This window comes from Moschus berezovskii, chromosome 6 (genome assembly GCF_049115385.1).
Source record: "Moschus berezovskii isolate FMDL1 chromosome 6, NW_MosBer_1.0, whole genome shotgun sequence".
Lineage (NCBI taxonomy): Eukaryota > Metazoa > Chordata > Mammalia > Artiodactyla > Moschidae > Moschus > Moschus berezovskii.
Window position 1 is genome coordinate 63,069,464 of NC_142465.1, and position 15,614 is coordinate 63,085,077.

The 15,614-nt window shown below is 40.4% G+C and overlaps 1 pseudogene; it reads right to left on the bottom strand.

Annotated features, from left to right (window-relative positions):
* Window positions 1-2,217: 2,217 nt before the first annotated feature.
* On the bottom strand, window positions 2,218-3,152 carry LOC129536055 (olfactory receptor 6C75-like; annotated as a pseudogene).
* Window positions 3,153-15,614: the final 12,462 nt, after the last annotated feature.

Below are 15,614 nucleotides of genomic sequence, written 5' to 3' on the forward strand. Positions count from 1 at the left end.
CATTCAGCTCACCACAGTGTATTAAGTAGAGGTCTCTGTGCTATATAGTGGGTTCTCATTAGTTACCTGTTTTATGTATAATATGTATATATGTTAATCCCAATCTCCCAATTCTTCCTTGTGCTCTTTCCCCCCATAGTATCCATATGGCTGCTCTCTACATCTGTGTCTCTATTTCTGCTTTGTAAATAAGTTCATCTGTGTGATATTTCTAGATTCCACATGTAAGTGATATTATATGATATTTTTTTTCTCTTTCTGATTTACATCACTCTGTATGACAGTCTCTAGGTCTATATATAATTCTACTAATGGTACTATTTTGTTCCTTTAGATAGATGAATCATATTCCATTGTATATATGTAGCACATCTTCATTATCCATTCCTATGTTGAAGGATATTTAGATTCCTTCCATGTCTGAAAAGATTCCTTCCATGTCTAGGTTGTTGTAAATGGTGCTGCAAAGAACATTCAGTTCCAGCTCCCAGCCTTCGTGCAAGCTGTTGAACATTGGTTCCAGTCTGGGGTGTATAGGGTTGTGGCACCAATGTCTGTGTGGTTCTCACTATCCAGTCTGACACAGATCTGCTGCTTCACCCTCCTCTGACAGCCTCAAATGCTTCCCTTCTGTCTCAACCAAATTCCCCAACAGCGAAGGGCCTTCCTCAGATGTGGGACTCTTTCTCGTTTCAGCTCCCCCACTTTGGGGTGCAGGCCCAGTCCTTCTTTCCCTTCTATTCCTTCTACCTCTTGTATTTCATTCTACCTAGTTATGCTTGGATCCACACAGTCTTTTCCAATGACCAAGGTCTTCTGGTAGTATTCAGCCAGTGTTCTGAGAGAATTATTCCATCTGTGGATGTACTCCTAATGCATCCACGGAGAGAGATGCACTCCATGTCTATCCACTTCTCCACCATCTTGGAATGCTGAGAAATATTTTTTCTTATTCTCAGATAATCCTATAAACCAATTCAAATTCCAAGGAAAAATTTAGGTAATTGCACTGTAAAAGAAAGCAGGAGAACTCGAAAGGCATGTAATTACATGTTACATGGAGCCAATCTTCCCCTGAATTTTACCTAAAATTCAATAACTTATCTCTTGCAGACTCTATAAATTTGATTTCTAGAACTCATTTGATTTTTGCTTCAATAAGTTGCAAACATCACTTTTTATCTTAGGGAATTTATACTACATTTTCTTTCCCACATATTTTTTTTTGTTGTTGTTCAAAGTATAGCAATACTGTACATTAAAATCAACTTGATTAGCAGAAAGAAAAGACTACTGACTCCACTAACCTTTTGAGATTTAGTTTGTATCAGTAGCATGACCAGTAACAGTACCAAAGGCTTAGCTGGAAATAGAAACTAGAATAGAATAGTAAACTGCAATTCGACACTGTATGGAATAATAATTATTGAATCAAATGAGAAATGTTTTAGATAGTGAAAGCAGCTTTATTCAAGCAGGAAAATTCTGTGGAAGACATAAGCTGTACTTCAGGTTTTGAAGTAAGACAATGCAGTAAATTCTTACATTATAATTCAACTCACAGGTATAGGTAGACAATATCTCTCAGAAATTCAAAGTTTAGCAGTGTAATTAAAAATATTTTCATTTGGGGTCATACAAAATTTGACTGCTATTTTTTTTATTCATCACATAAAGAATAATCAAAATGTATTATCTTATTGTGTGAAAATATATTCTGTAAAATAATTATAAATTATATCTTACTTTATAATTTGTACAATCTGTTCACACATTAAAAATTATGACACTTATGAAACAATATTCTCAGGAGCATAATGCTATATCTATTATAATTGAACTATTTTTTAACTAAATAATTAGTTTCATCATTTCTTTCAAGTTATCAGTTTTGTTCTAAAACTATAACTACAGCTCCACACATTTTATTCACATGACAAGTCCTGAAAAGTTATCTAGCTCATAGAAAGCCTTATTGAAAACATTTGTTTCTTACAATGTGATCTGTGAAAAATATCACATTTAAAATACTACATTCCTGAAATTGATAAAGGAACAGGTTTGTAGAGCAGAAATTCTAGCAGGAAATGATAACTTGGAAGGAGGCCCTAAATTGGCTGAAATTGCTTTATAATCTAAAAATATATACAGAATAAGACAAGCTAGACCAAGATTAAAAGGAAAGCACTTTTTTCCTTTATACATTTTAGAATTTTCTCATTTGTTTGAAGTAAACCAAACTTTCTGGACCATATCTTTAAAGGCTTGTTTCACTTGCTGGTTTCTTAGGGTGTAAATGAAGGGATTCAGCAAAGGGGCAACTGAGGCATTGAGCACAGCTACTCCTTTGTTTAAGGTCACTCTGTCATTGGCTGATGATTTCATGTACATGAAGATGCAGCTTCCATAAGAAATGGAAACTACAATCATGTGGGAAGAACAGGTAGAAAAGGCTTTGGTCCTTCGTTGGACAGAAGGGAATTTGAGAATTGTCTTGATGATATAAGCATAGGAGAGAATCACTAACATCAGTGTGGCCATCAGTGTCACAACAGCCAAGAAAAAGGACATCAGCTCTAGGAAATGTGTATCTGAACAAGAGATCTGTAGGATGGGAGAAGAATCACAAATAAAATGATCAATGATATTGGAACCACAGAATTCCAACTTGAGCCCCTAAGATGACTGGAGGAAAGACATCAGGAATCCAGTTGCCCAAGGGCTGAGTACAAGTTGGTGGCAAACTCTATTGCTCATGAGAGTGGTGTAATGGAGGGGTTTACATATGGCCACATAAAGGTCACACAGCAGCCAGTAGGTAAAATTCAGTGACTCCCAGAAAAAAAAAAAAAAAAAAAAAAAACTGAGTCATACAACTTATATAGGAAATAGTTCTGTCCTTTGTGACAAGGCTCACCAAGAACCTTGGAATGCAAACAGTTGTGAAAGAAATTTCTAAAAAGGAGAAATTTCGTAGAAAGAAATACATCGGTGTCTTAAGGTGGGAATCTAGTAGAGTGAGAAGGATGATGGTTAAGTTTCCTGTCACACTGAACATATAGGTTAAAAATACAGAAATCTACAATCTGCAACACAGGGTCATCTGTCAGACCCAAAAGAATGAACTCTGTCTGCATTGAGTGGTTCCTCATTTATCTCATAGGGGTTTTATCAAACATAGACAAAAAGATCTAAAAAATATAATAGGATTGGCTGTGAGAGTCAATAAGAAAAAAAAAGATGAGAGGGAAGCTAACATTAAATTTATGCCAACAATATGCTAAGCAAGCACTGTGTTTGGGGATGTACATAAATTTTCCTGTTAATATCTGCAAAACCCTCTATGAGTAGAGTGTTACTATCCCCACTTTTTTGAGAAAAAAAAATTGAGGCTTAAAGATTTTTTCTGAGGTATATATCTAAATCTCAGCTTTTTAATAGAAATATGTTGAATCTTTAATGGAGATAAATATTCAAGGCACAAGAGATCATCTGAATCCCTTGGGTGAGATCTAAGCATTTATATTTCTACAAAGTTTAAAGAGATGCCGGCCCCGGCGGCGCAGACGCGAGAGACACCGGCCAGGCAAAGAGGCGCGGCCCAGAGGAGCTACCCCACGTCCAATAGGCGGTGGCTGCGCGGGCGCAGGAGGGCGGAGAGGAGCTACTCCATGTTCAAGGTCAGGAGGGGCGGCCTTGAGGACATACCCCTCATCTAAGGTAAGGTGGAGCGGCTGCGCTTTCTTGGAGCAGCTGTGAAGAGAATCCCAACTAAGACGGTAGGTTTTGCGAGGGGGCATCAGAGGGCAGACACACTGAAATCATAATCACAGGAAACTAGTTGATCTGATCACATGGACCACAGCCGAATGTGGTCCACCGGAGAAGGGAATGGCAAACCACTTCAGTATACTTGCCTTGAGAACCCCATGAAGAGTATCAAAGGGCAAAATGATAGGATACTGAATGAGGAATTCCCCAGGTCGGTAGGTGCCCAGTATGCTACTGGAGATCAGTGGAGAAGTAACTCTAGAAGGAATAAGTTCAGTTCAGTTCAGTCGCTCAGTCATGTCCGACTCTCCCCGACCCCATGAATCACAGCACGCCAGGCCTCCCTATCCATCACCAACTCCCGGAGTACACTCAAACTCATGTCCACAGAGTCGGTGATGCCATCCAGCCATCTCATTCTCTGTCGTCCCCTTCTCCTCCCGCCCCCAACCTTTCCCAGCATCAGAGTCTTTTCCAGTGAGTCAACTCGTCGCATGAGGTGGCCAAAGTATTGCAGTTTGAGCTTTAGCATCAGTCCCTCCAATGAACATCCAGGATTGATCTCCTCTAGAATGGACTGGTTGGATCTCCTTGCAGTATAAGGGACTCTCAAGAGTCTTCTCCAACACCACAGTTCAAAAGCATCGATTCTTCGGCGATCAGCCTTCTTCACAGTCCAACTCTCACATCCATACATGACCACGGGAAAAACCATAGCCTTGACTAGACGGACCTTGGTTGGCAAAGTAATGTCTCTGCTTTTTAATATACTATCAAGGTTGGTCATAACTTTCCTTCCAAGGAGTAAGCGTCTTTTAATTTCATGGCTGCAATCAGCATCTGCAGTGATTTTGGAGCCCCAAAAAACAAAGTCTGACACTGTTTCCACTGTTTTTCCATCTATTTCCCATGAAGTGATGGGACCAGATGCCATGATCTTCGTTTTCTGAATGTTGAGCTTCAAGCCAGCCTTTTCACTCTCCTCTTTCACTTTCCTCAAGAGGCTTTTGAGTTCCTCTTCACTTTCTGCCATAAGGGTAGTGTCATTTGCATATCTGAGGTTATTGATATTTCTCCCGGCAATCTTGATTCCAGCTTGTGCTTCTTCCAGCCCAGCGTTCCTCATGATGTACTCTGCATATAAGTTAAATAAGCAAGGTGAAAATATACAACCTTGACGTACACCTTTTCCTATTTGGAACCAGTCTGTTGTTCCATGTCCAGTTCTAACAGTTGCTTCCTGACCTGCATACAGGTTTCTCAAGAGGCAGGTCAGGTGGTCTGGGATTCCCATCTCTTTCAGAATGTTCCACAGTTTATTGTGATCCACACAGTCAAAGGCTTTGGCATAGTCAATGAAACAGAAATAGATGTTTTTCTGAAACTCTCTTGCTTTCTCCATGATCCAGCGGATGTTGGCAATTTGATCTCTGGTGCCTCTGCCTTTTCTAAAACCTGCTTGAACATCTGGGAGTTCACGGTTTACATACTGCTGAAGCCTGGCTTGGAGAATTTTGAGCATGACTTTACTAGCGTGTGAGATGAGTGCAATTGTGCGGTAGTTTGAGCATTCTTTGGCATTGTCTTTCTTTGGGATTGGAATGAAGACTGACCTCTTCCAGTCCTGTGGCCACTGCTGAGTTTTCCAAATCTGCTGGCATATTGAGTGCAGCACTTTCACAGCATCATCTTTCAAGACTTGAAAAAGCTCAACTGGAATTCCATCACCTCCACTAGCTTTGTTCGTAGTGATGCTTTCTAAGGCCCACTTGACTTCACATTCCAAGATGTCTGGCTCTAGGTCAGTGATCACGGTATCGTGACTATCTTGGTCGTGAAGATCTTTTTTGTACAGTTCTTCTGTGTATTCCTGCCACCCCTTCTTAATATCTTCTGCTTCTGTTAGGTCCATACCATTTCTGTCCTTTATCGAGCCCATCTTTGTATGAAATGTTCCCTTGGAATCTCTAATTTTCTTGAAGAGCTCTCTTGTTTTTCCTATTCTGTTGTTTTCCTCTATTTCTTTGCATTGATCACTGAGGAAGTCTTTCTTATCTCTCCTTGCTATTCCTTGGAACTCTGCATTCAGATGCTTATATCTTTCCTTTTCTCCTTTGCTTTTCACCTCTCTTCTTTTCACAGCTATTTGTAAGGCCTCATCAGACAGCCATTTCGCTCTTTTGCATTTCTTTTCCATGGCGATGGTCCTGGTCCCTGTCTCCTGTACAATGTCACGAACCTCCGTCCAGAGTTCATCAGGCACTCTATCAATCAGATCTAGTCCCTTAAATCTATTTCTCACTTCCACTGTATAATCATAAGGGATTTGATTGAGGTCATATCTGAATGGTCTAGTGGTTTTCCCTACTTTCTTCAATTTAAGTCTTAACTTCGCAATAAGGAGTTCATGATCTGAGCCACAGTCAGCTCCTGGTCTTGTTTTCACTAACTGTATAGAGCTTCTCCATCTTTGGTTGCAAAGAATATAATCAATCTGATTTTGGTGTTGACCATCTGGTGATGTCCATGTGTAGAGTCTTCTCTTGTGTTGTTGGAAGAGGGTGTTTGCTATGACCAGTGCATTCTCTTGACAAAACTCTATTAGCCTTTGCCCTGCTTCATTCCATGCTCCAAGGCCAAATTTGCCTGTTACTCCAGGTGTTTCTTGACTTCCTACTTTTGCATTCCAGTCACCTATAATGAAAAGGACATCTTTTTTGGGTGTTAGTTCTAAAAGGTCTTGTAGGTCTTCATAGAACTGATTAACTTCGGCTTCTTCAGCATTACTGGTTGGGGCATAGGCCTGGATTACTGTAATATTGAATGGTTTGCCTTGGAAACGAACAGAAATCATCCTGTCATTTTTAAGATTGCATCCAAATACTGCATTTCGGACTCTTTTGTTGACCATGATGGCTACTCCATTTCTTCTAAGGGATTCCTTCCCACAGTAGTAGATATAATGGTCATCTGAGTTAAATTCACCCTTTCCAGTCCATTTTAATTCACTGATTCCTAGAATGTCTATGTTCACTCTTGCCATCTCCTGTTTGACCACTTCCAATTTGCCTTGATTCATGGACCTAACATTCCACGTTCCTATGCAATACTGCTCTTTACAGCACCAGACCTTGCTTCTATCACTGGTCACATCCACAACTGGGTATTGGTTTTGCTTTTGCTCCATCCCTTTATTCCTTCTATAGTTATTTCTCCACTGAGCTCCAGTAGCATACTGGGCACCTACCGACCTGGGGAATTCCTCATTCAGTATCCTATCATTTTGCCCTTTGTTACTGTTCATGGGGTTCTCAAGGCAAGTATACTGAAGTGGTTTGCCATTCCCTTCTCCAGTGGACCACATTTGGCTGTGGTCCATGTGATCAGATCGGCTAGTTTCCTGTGATTATGATTTCAGTCTGTCCGCCTCTGGTGCCCCCTCGCAATACCTACCGTCTTATTTCGGTTTCTCTTACCTTGGTCGTGGAAAATCTCTTCACAGCCGCTCCAGCAAAGTGCAGCCGCTGTACCTTACCTTGGGTGAGGGGTATCTCCTCAAGGCCGCCCCTCCTGACCTTGAACGCGGAGTAGCTCCTCTCAGCCCTCCTGCGCCCGCGCAGCCACCGCCTGTTGGACGTGGGGTAGCTCCTCTCGGCCGCCAGCCCTGACCTCAGGCGTGGGGTAGCTCCTCACGGCCGCACCTCTTTGCGTCCTTCGATGCGCCCGGGCCGGCGTCTCTCGCGTCGCGTCTGCGCCGCCGGGGCGGAAAGGATGGAGCAAAAGCAAAACCAATACCCAGTTGTGGATGTGACCAGTGACAGAAGCAAGGTCTGGTACTGTAAAGAGCAATCAGTTCAGTTCAGTTCATTTCAGTCACTCAGTCGTGTCCGACTCTCCGCGACCCCATGAATCACATCACGCCAGGCCTCCCTGTCCATCACCAACACTCAAACCCATGTCCACAGAGTCGGTGATGCCATCCAGCCATCTCATTCTCGGTCGTCCCCTTCTCCTCCCGCCCCCAACCTTTCCCAGCATCAGAGTCTTTTCCAGTGAGTCAACTCTTCGCATGAGTTGGCCAAAGTATTGCAGTTTCAGCTTCAGCATCAGTCCCTCCAATGAACACCCAGGATTGATCTCCCTTAGAATGGACTGGTTGGATCTCCTTGCGGTACAAGGGACTCTCAAGAGTCTTCTCCAACACCACAGTTCAAAAGCATCAATTCAGCGATCAGCCTTCTTCACAGTCCAACTCTCACATCCATACATGACCACGGGAAAAACCATAGCCTTGACTAGACAGACCTTGGTTGGCAAAGTAATGTCTCTGCTTTTTAATATACTATCAAGGTTGGTCATAACTTTCCTTCCAAAAGCAAGCGTCTTTTAATTTCATGGCTGCAATCAGCATCTGTAGTGATTTTGGAGCCCCAAAAAATAAAGTCTGACACTGTTTCCACTGTTTTTCCATCTATTTCCCATGAAGTGATGGGACCAGATGCCATGATCTTTGTTTTCTGAATGTTGAGCTTCAAGCCAGCCTTTTCACTCTCCTCTTTCACTTTCATCAAGAGGCTTTTGAGTTCCTCTTCACTTTCTGCCATAAGGGTAGTGTCATCTGTGTATCTGAGGTTATTGATATTTCTCCCAGCAATCTTGATTCCAGCTTGTGCTTCTTCCAGCCCAGCGTTCCACATGATATACTCTACATATAAGTTAAATAAGCAAGGTGACAATATACAACCTTGACGTACACCTTTTCCTACTTGGAACCAGTTGGTTGTTCCATGTCCAGTTCTAACTATTGCTTCCTGACCTGCATACAGGTTTCTCAAGAGGCAGGTCAGGTGGTCTGGTATTCCTATCTCTTTCAGAATGTTCCACAGTTTATTGTGATCGACACAGTCAAAGGCTTTGACATAGTCAATGAAGCAGAAATAGATGTTTTTCTGAAACTCTCTTGCTTTCTCCATGATCCAGCGGATGTTGGCAATTTGATCTCTGGTGCCTCTGCCTTTTCTAAAACCTGCTTGAACATCTGGGAGTTCATGGTTTACATACTGCTGAAGCCTGGCTTGGAGAATTTTGAGCATGACTTTACTAGCGTGTGAGATGAGTGCAATTGTGTGGTAGTTTGAGCATTCTTTGGCATTGTCTTTCTTTGGGATTGGAATGAAGACTGACCTTTTCCAGTCCTGTGGCCACTGCTGAGTTTTCCAAATCTGCTGGCATATTGAGTGCAGCACTTTCACAGCATCATCTTTCAAGACTTGAAAAAGCTCAACTGGAATTCCATCACCTCCACTAGCTTTGTTCGTAGTGATGCTTTCTAAGGCCCACTTGACTTCACATTCCAAGATGTCTGGCTCTAGGTCAGTGATCATGTTATCGTGACTATCTTGGTCGTGAAGATCTTTTTTGTAAAGTTCTTCTGTGTATTCCTGCCACCCCTTCTTAATATCTTCTGCTTCTGTTAGGTCCATACCATTTCTGTCCTTTATCGAGCCCATCTTTGTATGAAATGTTCCCTTGGAATCTCTAATTTTCTTGAAGAGGTCTCTTGTTTTTCCTATTCTGTTGTTTTTCTCTATTTCTTTGCATTGATCGCTGAGGAAGTCTTTCTTATCTCTCCTTGCTATTCTTTGGAACTCTGCATTCAGATGCTTATATCTTTCCTTTTCTCCTTTGCTTTTTGCCTCTCTCCTTTTCACAGCTATTTGTAAGGCCTCCTCAGACAGCTATTTCGCTCTTTTGCATTTCTTTTCCATGGCGATGGTCTTGCTCCCTGTCTCCTGTACAATGTCACGAACCTCTGTCCAGAGTTCATCAGGCACTCTATCAATCAGATCTAGTCCCTTAAATCTATTTCTCACTTCCACTGTATAATCATAAGGGATTTGATTGAGGTCATATCTGAATGGTCTAGTGGTTTTCCCTACTTTCTTCAATTTAAGTCTGAATTTGGCAATAAGGAGTTCATGATCTGAGCCACAGTCAGCTCCTGGTCTTGTTTTCGCTAACTGTAAAGAGCAATATTGCATAGGAACCTGGAATGTTAGGTCCATGAATCAAAGCAAATTGGAAGTGGTCAAACAGGAGATGGCACGAGTGAACACAGACATTCTAGGAATCAGTGAATTAAAATGGATTGGAATGGGTGAATTTAACTCAGATGACCATTATATCTACTACTGTGGGCAGGAATCCCTTAGAAGAAATGGAGTAGCCATCATGGTCAACAAAAGAGTCCGAAATACAGTACTTGGATCAATGTTAGAAACGATAGAATGATTTCTGTTCGTTTCCAAGGCAAACCATTCAATATTACAGTAATCCAGGCCTATGCCCCAACCAGTAATGCTGAAGAAGCCGAAGTTGAATGGTTATATGAAGACCTACAAGACCTTTTTAGAACTAACACCCAAAAAAGCTGTCCTTTTCATTATAGGGGACTGGAATGCAAAAGTAGGAAGTCAAGAAACACCTGGAGTAACAGGCAAATTTGGCCTTGGAGCATGGAATGAAGCAGGGCAAAGGCTAATAGAGTTTTGCCAAGAGAAGGCCCTGGTCATAGCAAATACCCTCTTCCAACAACACAAGAGAAGACTCTACACATGGACATCACCAGATGGTCAACACCAAAATCAGATTGATTATATTCTTTGCTGCCAAAGATGGAGAAACTCTATACAGTATGCAAAAACAACACCAGGGGGTGACTGTGGCTCAGATCATGAACTCCTTATTGCCAAATTCAGGATGAAACTGAAGAAAGTAGGGAAAACCACTAGACCATTCAGATATGACCTCAATCATATCCCTTATGATTATACAGTGGAAGTGAGGAATAGATTTAAGGGACTAGATCTGATAGATAGAGTGCCTGATGAACTCTGGACGGAGGTTCGTGACATTGTACAGGAGACAGGGAGCAAGACCATCGCCATGGAAAAGAAATGCAAAAGAGCGAAATAGCTGTCTGAGGAGGCCTTACAAATAGCTGTGAAAAGGAGAGAGGCAAAAAGCAAAGGAGAAAAGGAAAGATATAAGCATCTGAATGCAGAGTTCCAAAGAATAGCAAGGAGAGATAAGAAAGACTTCCTCAGCGATCAATGCAAAGAAATAGAGAAAAACAACAGAATAGGAAAAACAAGAGACCTCTTCAAGAAAATTAGAGATTCCAAGGGAACATTTCATACAAAGATGGGCTCGATAAAGGACAGAAATGGTATGGACCTAACAGAAGCAGAAGATATTAAGAAGAGGTGGCAAGAATACACAGAAGAACTACAAAAAAGATCTTCACGACCAAGATAGTCACGATAACGTGATCACTGACCTAGAGCCAGACATCTTGGAATGTGAAGTCAAGTGGGCCTTAGAAAGCATCACTACGAACAAAGCTAGTGGAGGTGATGGAATTCCAGTTGAGCTGTTTCAAATCTTGAAAGATGATGCTGTGAAAGTGCTGCACTCAATATGCCAGCAAATTTGGAAAACTCAGCAGTGGCCACAGGACTGGAAAAGGTCAGTCTTCATTCCAATCCCAAAGAAAGGCAATGCCAAAGAATGCTCAAACTACCGCACAATTGCACTCATCTCACACGCTAGTAAAGTGATGGTCAAAATTCTGCAAGCCAGGCTTCAGCAATATGTGAACCGTGAACTCCCAGATGTTCAAGCAGGTTTTAGAAAAGGCAGAGGCACCAGAGATCAAATTGCCAACATCCGCTGGATCATGGAGAAAGCAAGAGATTTCCAGAAGAGCATCTATTTCTGCTTCATTGACTATGCCAAAGCCTTTGACTGTGTCGATCACAATAAACTGTGGAACATCCTGAAAGAGACGGGAATCCCAGACCACCTGACATGCCTCTTGAGAAACCTGTATGCAGGTCAGGAAGCAACAGTCAGAACTGTACGTGGAACAACAGACTGGTTCCAAATAGGAAAAGGAATGCGTCAAGTCTGTATATTGTCACCTTGCTTATTTAACTTCTATGCAGAGTACATCATGAGGAACGCTGGGCTGGAAGAAGCACAAGCTGGAATCAAGATTGCTGGGAGAAATATCAATAACCTCAGATACGCAGATGACACTACCCTTATGGCAGAAAGTGAAGAGGAACTCAAAAGTCTCTTGATGAAAGTGAAAGAGGAGAGTGAAAAGGCTGGCTTGAAGCTCAACATTCAGAAAACGAAGATCATGGCATCTGGTCCCATCACTTCATGGGAGATAGATGGAAAAACAGTGGAAACAGTGTCAGACTTTATTTTTTTGGGCTCCAAAATCACTCCAGATGCTGATTGCAGCCAGGAAATTAAAAGACACTTACTCCTTGGAAGGAAGGTTATGACCAACCTTGATAATATATTAAAATGCAGAGACATTACTTTGCCAACCAAGGTCCGTCTAGTCAAGGCTATGGTTTTTCCCGTGGTCATGTATGGATGTGAGAGTTGGACTGTGAAGAAAGCTGATCACTGAAGAATTGATGCTTTTGAATGGTGGTGTTGGAGAAGACTCTTGAGAGTCCCTTGTACTGCAAGGAGATCCAACCAGTCCATTCTAAGGGAGATCGATCCTGGGTTTTCATTGCAAGTACTGATGCTAAAGCTGAAACTGCAATACTTTGGCCACCTCATGCGATCAGTTGACTCACTGGAAAAGATTCTGATGCTGGAAAAGGTTGGGGGCGGGAGGAAAAGGGGACGACCGAGAATGAGATGGCTGGATGGCATCACCGACTCTGTGGACATGAGTTTGAGTGAACTCCGGGAGTTGGTGATGGACAGGGAGGCCTGGCGTGATGTGATTCATGGGGTTGCGGAGAGTCGGACATGACTGAGCGACTGAACTGAACTGAACTGAACTGAAGACAGTAAACAAGAACAATTGGTGGGTCAGGATCATATTCATTATTCAATGATTAGGTTTAGTATTTAAAGTTAAAGGTATAAAAATTCCATTAGATTTACCACAGTCCCGAAATTTTTCATTCAGTCAATGCTTGTTGAGATGACTGAAAAGTTACTAATTTTATCATGAATTGTGGCATGCTCCAAGCTGATTAACTTGGGTATCAATGACCTTAGTATGTAAGACTCAACTTAAGTAGAGCAGTATTTAAGACTCCAAGAAACATGACTGAGTGAAAGGAGACATGAGGCTAAATGATGATATAAGAATTGCATCCAAGGAATGTAAAAAATATATGACACTTCCAGTGGCTCAAGAAATTAAGGAAGAATGACATCCAGACATTAATAACTTTATGGTATTTCTTCCAAGTGTGTTAAAATAAAAACATTAAAGGTAACATTATTCCTATCCTTGATTTACCATGTATGAGAGAAAGAGAAATCCCATGAAGTGAAAAAGACCCAGCATTATCTCACTCATATACATTCATAGAGAGTGGCATAGGCTGTATACCCCTATATTGCCCCCACTCTCCTCTCTTCCCCCTGGTAACCACTAGTTTGTTCTTTAGTTGTGTAAGCCTCTTTCTATTTTGTTAAATTCATTTTTTTCATTTTATAGATTTCTTAAGAAGGTGATAGCATACATGTTTGTCTTTCTGTGGCTGTCTTATTTCACTTAGCTTGATACCATCCAGGTCCATCCACCTTGAGATATTACCCCACACCTGTGTCAGAATGGCTACCATCAAAAAGACCATAAATAAGTGTTAGGAGAATGAGGACAAAAGGGAACCCTAGTACATTGCTGCTGAGAACGTGAATTGGTGCAACCACTCTGGAAAATGGTTTTGTGGTTCCTCAAAAGACTAAAAATAGAAATGTCATATGATCCATCAGTTCCACTCCTGGGTATTTATCTGAAGAAAATGAAAACACTAATTTGAAAAGATACTTGCAGGCCAATATTTATGGAACATTATTTACAACTGCCAAGATATGGATGCAACATAAGTGTTTATCAACAGATGAAAAGATAAAGAAGATGTTGTATATATATGTATATAATAGACTAGTATTCAGCCATAAAATAAAGAGATGTTGCTTTTGAAGTACTAGTATTCATATACAGTTTAGAAAATGAAAACAAAGATATTCTAATCCCTTTTCTCTGAACAAATTTTGATGTCCAAGAAGAAGGGATGGGGATGGCAGAAGGTGGTAGTGAGTTACTCTATTCTTGTTTAGGTTTTATTTTTTCCAGCTTTATTGAAATATGACTGACATATACAATTTTATAAATTAACTTGTACAACATGTTGATTTCACACTTGTATATTGCAAAATGGTTGCCACCATAGAATGAACTAACAACTCCATCACATTACATAATTACTGCTTCCTTTTTTGAGGTGAAATCATATAAGATCTACTTTCTTAGCAACTTTCTTGTATACAATACAGTATTATTAACTATAGTCACCATGCTATATATTATATCCTCAGAATTTATTTGTTTTATTACTGAAAGTTTGTACTCTTTGACCAAACATCTGCTTATCTTTGCAAGAACATATAATGGAGAAAAGACAGTCTCTCCAATAAGTGGTTCTGGGAAAACTGAACGTATACAAATAAAAGAATGAAATTACAACACTCCCTAACACCATACCATAATCAAAATGGACTGAAGACCTAGATGTAAGGTCAGACACTATAAAACTCTTACAGGAAATCAGAAGCAGAACATTCTTTGATATAAATCACAGCAAGATCTTTTTTGACCCATCTCCTCGAATAGTACAAGTTACAATAAAGCAAAAATAAATAAATGGGATCTAATGAAACTTAAAATCCTTTACACTACAATGGAAACCGTAAACAAAACAAAAAGACAACACTCAGAAATGGAGAAAATATTTGCAAACAAAGCAACTGAAAAGGAATTAATCTCCAAAATATACAAATAGTGCATGCAGCACTTTACCAGAAAAAACCCAAAACAAACGAACAAACAAAAAGAACAAACATCCCAGTCAAAAAATGGCCAAAAGGAATAAATAGACATTTCTTCAATGAAGAGATACAGAAGGCCAACAAACACATGAAAATATGCTCACTGTTACTTAAGTATTAGAGAAATGCAAACAAAACTACAGTGTAGTATCACCTCACACCAGTCAGAATGCCCACAATAAAAAATTCTACAAACAATATATGCTGGAGAGAGTGTGGAGAAAACAGAATGCTCCAACACTATTGGTGGGAATGTAAATTGATACAGTCACTATGGAGAAGAATAAGGACGTTCCTCAAAAAACTAAAAATAAAACTAACATATGACCCAGCAATCCCACTCCTGGGCATATACTTGGAGAAAATCATAATTAAAGAAGATATGTGCACCTGCATGTTCATTGCACACTATTTACAATAGCCAGGCATGGTAGTAATCCAAATGTCCATCAAGAGAGGAAAGGAAAAAGAAGATATGGTATATATATATATATATATACAATGGAATATTATTCAGCCCAAAAAGGAATGAAACAACACCATTTGTAAAGATATAGATGGACCTAGAGACTGTCATACAAAGTGAAATATGTCAGAAAGAGAAAAACAAATATCATTTAATATCATTTACATGTGGAATCTAGAAAAATGGTACAGAAAAACTTATTATCAAAGCTAAAATAGAGAAACAGATGTAGAACACAAATGTATAGTTACCATGGGGGAGAAGGGATGGTGGATGAATTAAGATAATGGGATCAACATATATACACATTATGTATAATATAGATGACTCACCAGATGGTTAACACTGAAATCAGACTGATCATATTCTTTGCAGCCAAAGATGGAGAAGCTCTATACAGTGAGCAAAAACAAGACCGGGAGCTGACTGTGGTTCAGAT